Genomic DNA, 6,991 nt, shown 5'->3' with positions numbered 1-6,991 from the left:
ATAGGAGTAATTCAATATTTTTACAAATTGGGAAGGCCTCAGAAATATTTTAGAGAATAATACTGAACAAATAGCATCATGAAACCTGAAATACATAGCAGGGAAGTCACGGATGAGAAAATATGATGATTTAAAACTAAAATTTGGGCTTTGAAAGATAGGATTTAATGACACTTTGCCTCAAGCTGCAGAGGCAGAGCAGAAAATATATGAATTATTTTTGCTTAGTAGCAAAAATGGACTTTGATGAAAGACTTGCACTGAACAACTCTCAGAAGATACCATTGACATGGTGGTGGCAGTGTCATGCTGTGGTAATGCTTTTTCATGGGCTAAAAACTGGGCCAGAGGTTCACCTTCCAGCCGCACAAAGAAACTTCATAACAGACCCAGAATATTCAGAAACCCCTTTAACCGTATACTATCTTGTATTGTTTAAATATCTCAGAGAAGTTGGTGGGGAAATGCACTTTGAAGTTTAAATTGAGTCTGAAACAAGACTTTTCAACATTGAAAGGCTCTGATGACTTTCTTTCATCACTTTTGTCTCAATCCAGTCTTGGGTGTTGATATAGATAACAAAAATGCACTGATGTAGGTGTATTCTAACATAATGAGGCAAACTGATCCTGGAGCTGCCACAAACCTGCTGGATCAGGCTGCATTGCCTCACTGAAAACAACTTCCACTCGCCCAGATGGATCCAATTCAGACGAACACTCAGTTTGCAAAGGGGAACCTGATAATAGCAGGTAAAATAATTGATCTCAGGAAGATGACAATGAATGACAGGATGGTAGATGCAGTATAATCTCACTTCACTGTTACAGCAATCACACGGTGAGATTAATTACCCTTTAATGCACGAGACATGCAGCAGTGAGATCCTGGTGTCAAAACAAATCCATTTAAGCAACAATGAGCCTCTGTTCATATCACGTAGGCCTCAGTTCTGTCCTCCAGGCTGTCGTGCTTCAGTTACAGGAACATTGTACCTGGGTTAACCTGTCAGAGCTGGGCCCTGGTGTTGCCTCGTGCCTGCCAGTCTGCACAATGATCTACTTTTCTCTCCAGAGCAACACTTTAAACCTGTTGTTCTTCTGCTCTTTGGAGAGGGTTCGGAAAAGAAACAGAGAGTTCAAGTTGGGTTCAAAGCTGACGGAGCAGGAGAGATAAGAGCCTGCATTCACACTGCGGGCCTGACATCATGCATGCATCTTTACACCGGCAGTGCACAGATAAGATCAGATACAGAGACAGAATGCCTAAATGTCTGAGCTAATGCTGCTGTGATTCACCGAGATGGAGCGATTTTATGGACATCCTTGTTTGCTTGATTTACAGTACAACAAAAAAGCCAGTTTTGATGTTGAAATGTTCTTCTTTTTTTTTTTTTTGCAGCGTTTTTCAGGAACTTTCCTCCTGTGTGCGATAAACAGATTTACTGTTCTCATATCTTCTTGAGGTATTTATATCTTAGAATGTGAGACATAGCAGCCTTTTTTTTGTTGTTTGTTTTATTTTGAAAACTATTCTCAGAATGGGGAGCCTCTGATCTCCGTAGCTAAATTGCACAAGCCCTCACATTCCAAGTTTAAGAATATCTCTAGCTGTCTCACCCTTGCCCCATGTGTCCGAAAAGTAGCCCTAATGCCCATGACCAATTCATCTGGTCTCTGTCCAAAACATCCTGGTCCAAAGTGGGGAATTTTATGGGATAGAGTGAAGAAATGTGTTGCAGATGGCTCCTCATAGTGCTACAGTTTTAGAGAAAAAACAATGTCTTAAGTTGTTCTGGAAGTCTTTTTTCTTTTCCTCTCAATTTTGCACAAATCGAACGGTTAACTTCACTTTTCATGTTTACGGATGAGCGGCTCATCAGTTGATGGATGCATGGAGTAGCCTCTCCATCTGCTGGCAAGCTGACATGATTCTGATTTCTGGAATGGAAGTCAATGAGGTGTGATCAGCTTTTAGGGTTGACTTTTGGAGAAGATGCCCACAGAGCCCCCCCACAGCAGAATCCAATCACCCATATTGTTGAGGCACAAAGAAATGAGAACATTCACTACAGCCACATGGGTTACAAGGATAACACGACTTAGAGGACCAATGAAATAAATCAACATTATGTGTCACTGGGGTATTTTGCAGGTCTGAGAAGAGGCCAGTCAGCTTATTTTATCCAATTGCACAGCTGTGACTGCGCTGAAAGAGACCTGGATCCAAAACAAGCGGATACGTGCAGGCCTGAATTTACCGGCTGCTTTTGATCTGTCTTTTTATTTGAGAGCGGCACGCTTCCAATCAACCGAGGCAAAGCAAAGCCTGAACCTTGAGGAAAAAAGAAAAAAAAAATGAGGCCAAGTTCCACAAGATTACCATTACACAGAAATGTATGCGAAAACACTGCTGACCTTTGGGATGATGGAAGCTTTCATCAGTAATTTGCCATCAGAAAAGAAATCAGTTGCAGCAGCAGCAATCTACCTAAAGTTATGTCATGGGTTATATAACAATGCATTTCTTTCATCTTGTCCTACTTTCATTCAGCTAATTTATATCACTTTAGCTCGATCCGGTCAGACTAAGACAGCTTTGCTGAATCAATATTTTGATGAAATGGCTTTTGGAAAACCGCTAATTTCACCTCGAGGGGAAGATAATTCCTATCATGCCATTCCACGAAGTCCTGCAGCATAACATCCGCTGCATCCCTCTGTTTGGGGGACTAATCTCCCCGCATGGAGCAAACATCTAAAAAATGGGAGGGAGAGAAAGACTGCCAAAAAGGTCTGCCCAGATGTTAGGCTGATGAAACTTTGCACCTGCTGCAGCTACAGAGCAGCTGTTCGGTTGTACTGTGAGACTAAACACCCACCATATCCCCCAGAAAAGCCCACATGATCTTCATCTGACCTCAGCTTCCTCTGAGTGAAACCTGAAGGCTGCTGCTGCTCCATTACAAGCCAACATGTTCCTTTACATATCAGCCTCTGGCAGAGGAGACACTGATCATCACCATAAAGAAAAGTTGGCATCTGGTTACCTTTTGATAAACAGAAAATATGAATATTGAAGTGTTGCTAAGAACTCAGAAAAACATGGCATTTCTCATCTTGTACCATATGACTCGGTGAATGACAGGACATTGCAGCCACATTAGCAGCTCTGAGGAGCTGTGTTCTCTATTTAGTGTTAAAGTGAACACAGAGGACACAATGTTCACATGCAGGATTGTAGGTACAGCTCTTATTTGGCAGAACACAACCTCTTTGTGTCATCTGGTATTTACATTGCAGATCAAACACAGATCGCATGCAGAGTTCCTTCAGCCTCCATCCTCATTTTACTTTTATTTAACATCTATATCACCCCTTAGTTGATATTTTAGAGTTCTGCAACATCGGCAGTAGAATTTAGTCCATCACAGAGTTTCTGAGATGTGAATGATTCAGAATTACCTCAGGCTAAATGTAGTTTTTTTTTAATCAATATTAAAAAAGTAAAAATATCCTTCAACTTTACTAGGAGGCTTAAGATCAATGACAAAACAAACACAAACTTAGACTTTTATTTTCCTGACCTCTCTGAATCTGAATCACATAATCTGTTTACGGCTGCCTTAAAACAGTGGAGGAAATCATTTTATGTCTAAGCAGGACACAGAAAAGCTGGTTATTTTCCCTTTCCTGTTTGTCAATCTATATTAAAACTCTCTTTATAGTTTTCAATCTATTAAATTAAATGCCGAACATGCAGAGTGCATTTTAAAATAATTAACTCTTCCCTAAATCAATCGATTTAGGCCTATATGCCAGAGTTGGTGGTCAGGTGTGAACCATGTGGATCTCTCAGATAATCAGAGAGCTGCTCACTTTGTGTTCCCAGGAGCAAAACAAAACTAAAGGAAGCATCATTTAGTTTCAATGCTCATCAGCTTCTCAACTGCCTGAAAACCTGAGATTAGCAGCAACTTTTCAATCTGTTAAACCAGGACTGAAAATATTTTATTTACTGCATCCTCCCCAATATGCAGACTACATAGTATTTAAATGCATACCATTTTATGTTTTTCTTATCCTTTTAAAACATTAAATAATTTCACTTTAATTCAAATATTCTATCAGTTTCATTTTTTTGTTTTTAAACTTAATTAAAATAAACTTAAGGAAATGTAGGGGTTACTTAAAATAAGAAGTCATAAAATGGTATAAAACTAATGCAAGAATGAGAAATCCTCTGGGCTGAACCATCAGATCAGGATTTAGTGAAACAAGCATGTCAAAGATACTGCAGTTTATATCATCAGCATCTGCTTTGGTCAGAGATGCTTTCTAAAAAGAACGATAAGGATGCCAGAACCTCTCAACAAAAAGCTTTCCAAACCACCTTTCTATTGCTTGTTAGCATGTCCAGTTAATAAAGAGGGGGAGCTTTGCATGTTCTTCACAGTGGATAAGGAGGTGGCAGATTCACAGCTTCTGGTTCGGTACCGAGTTTTTTTTTTCTTCCATTTTTTCTCTTAAAGGAGTCCAAACTACATTTGCAAATTCATTAAACCTTTGTCACATTCATCAACACACAGCGAGACATTTTATTATTGCAAACTAACATGAGAAACACCAAAGTGTGTACTGATGCCTGTGCATGGGATGGTGAATCAGTGGGTGAGTTGATAAAAGCAGTAGGATGACATGCGTCCTTGGAAGCCACCAACATCACAGGGTTCTGTGAGGCTCCTTGTGTAGATGTCAGTCCTCTGTGTGTGGTCTGCCTTGGCTGACTGCAAACCTCAAGGCGTGAGTGGTGTACTATCACCTAACCAGCGGTTTTTGGCATTGTGGCATCTCTCCATGCAGAGTGTTTGAAAAACTAACAATGTAAGCATTGTTAAACCCAGTGAAGTGTCTGTAATAACACCTAGTACCTCTGTTTGTGGTGACCTTTTTTACTCTATTTGACCACCTGTCAGACCCACCAGCTACCACTTCTGCCCTCTGGAGGCCATTATAGACATGGAAAATATATCAAAACAAACTTTACTGTAAATGTTATGTAATAAGACATTCGAAAAAAGGCAAATAATAGTTTAAAACCTGATAAATTTGAACTTTGACCCCATGGAGATGAAGGGCTATGTTCCGTGCAATATTAGGATAATGCTGCTATAGGCTTAGACTGCTGGAGGACATAGGGACCTCTTTTCATCATTCTGCTTCATTCTCTCTATACTCCCACTCTGCAGTATTTTTTTTTAGCTAAATCTCTTACGTTCTGCTCTCTCTGCTTTTTCTCATAGTAGCTTCATCTGATCTGTTCCTGTGTGGCTGTGACACCATCCTGGAGAGGAATATCAGCTGTGCTGCTGCCGTCAACACCTATGTTGACGGTAGATGTTGGAGTTTGGCCTGTTTTTCAGTGTAGTTCTGTTTCTCTGACTAACTGTATGTGCTCTCTTTTATCCTCTGACATGAGAGCTGGTTTCGAGCTAGTCTGCCTGGCTGTGGGTTTCCTGGGAGGGGCCGCCTGTGGAGCTGGTTTGCAGTTGCCTTTTAATAATAATAATAATACATTTTATTTCAAGCGCCTTTCAAAACACTCAAGGTCACTGTACATATAAAAACAATAAATGGTAAAAAGCAGTCGTCATAATTAAAAGAAACAACACAAATTACACAGAGGAAAGTAATATAAAATCATAATGAAAAGGCAATCTTGAACATGTGGGTTTTGAGTTTGGATTTGAATACGGGTAAAGACTCGGTTTTGCAGATGTCAGAGGGGAGAGAGTTCCAGAGTGTGGGCGCAGAACGTGAAAAAGCTCTGCTCCCCATGGTTTTAAGACGGGCTGAAGGAACAACTAAGTGAGTGGTAGAAGAAGATCTAAGAGTGCGGGAGGGAGTAGAAATTTGAAGTAAATCAGAATTTTGTATCTCTGCTTCTTTCTGTATGTCTGCTTCGTTCTCCATGAACCCGTCGGCCTCGGCAGATGGCCGCTCACACTAATCCTGGTTTTCCAAAGGTTACTTCCTGTTAAAGGGAGTTTTTCCTTTCCACTGTCGCTACAAGCATGCTTGGTGTGAGGAATCGCCTTCGACTCGATGCAATCAACTGGTTTGCCTTAGAAAACTTTGAAACAATTTGACTGTATGATCTGGTTAAATTGTAAAGTGCCTTGAGAGGAACGTGTTGTGAATTGGCACTATATAAATAGACTGAATTGAAAAATATGATGAAATCCTTATTGAAAATTTGTGAACATCCATTATATTTCCCATTATTAGAATGTTGACACTAATTGTCAGTCAAGTAAAATTCAACTGTTCGTTTTTTTATCCACAACGTTTCAACTTAAGAAATAAGAATTAAGAGTGCATCTAGAAAAATTTTCTAAAAATGTGCAATCGAGCACATGCAATGTTGGATGATCTTATTACTACTGCAAAAAAAATCCCACGTTCAATCCACCACTCTAGGAAAGAAGCATCCTAAATAAAAATAAATCGCTCTTTTCAATAATTTTTTTCAGTTTATTTGCAAAAATTTAGTGTCATCACAAAACACAGTACAAAGAAGTAAGAAAAAAAAAAAAAAGAGTGTAAGACATCTCTGAATTGCTTGATGTGCTTTTACTTGTAAAGACCAGAGAGGGCAGGTAAGCAGAGAACTGCACAAATAGTGATTAAAAAGCCCTTAAAACAGACAGAGTCTGCTTGGAGAACGTCGGTGACAACAAAAGGGTCGTTTCATTCACAACATTTTATCACACAGAAGAATAACGTCTGGGACACATAGAAAAAAAAACAGATATAAACACAGAGTTCAAGTTAGAAAAGCAAATAATATTCAGAGTAAACAGGAGATCAAACAAAATGTAACAAAAGGTATTTACAGGGGAAAAAAAGCACATCACTTTTGCACGTTAACAGTTTTAATAACAATTTTTTTACATTGCATGAGACGTCAAAAGTTAAGAGAGAAGTTAAAA

The sequence above is a fragment of the Cyprinodon tularosa genome, unplaced genomic scaffold, assembly GCF_016077235.1.
Source record: "Cyprinodon tularosa strain WSP-4 unplaced genomic scaffold, ASM1607723v1 ctg395, whole genome shotgun sequence".
NCBI classification, from domain to species: Eukaryota; Metazoa; Chordata; class Actinopteri; order Cyprinodontiformes; family Cyprinodontidae; genus Cyprinodon; species Cyprinodon tularosa.
This window is presented reverse-complemented; position numbering follows the sequence as displayed.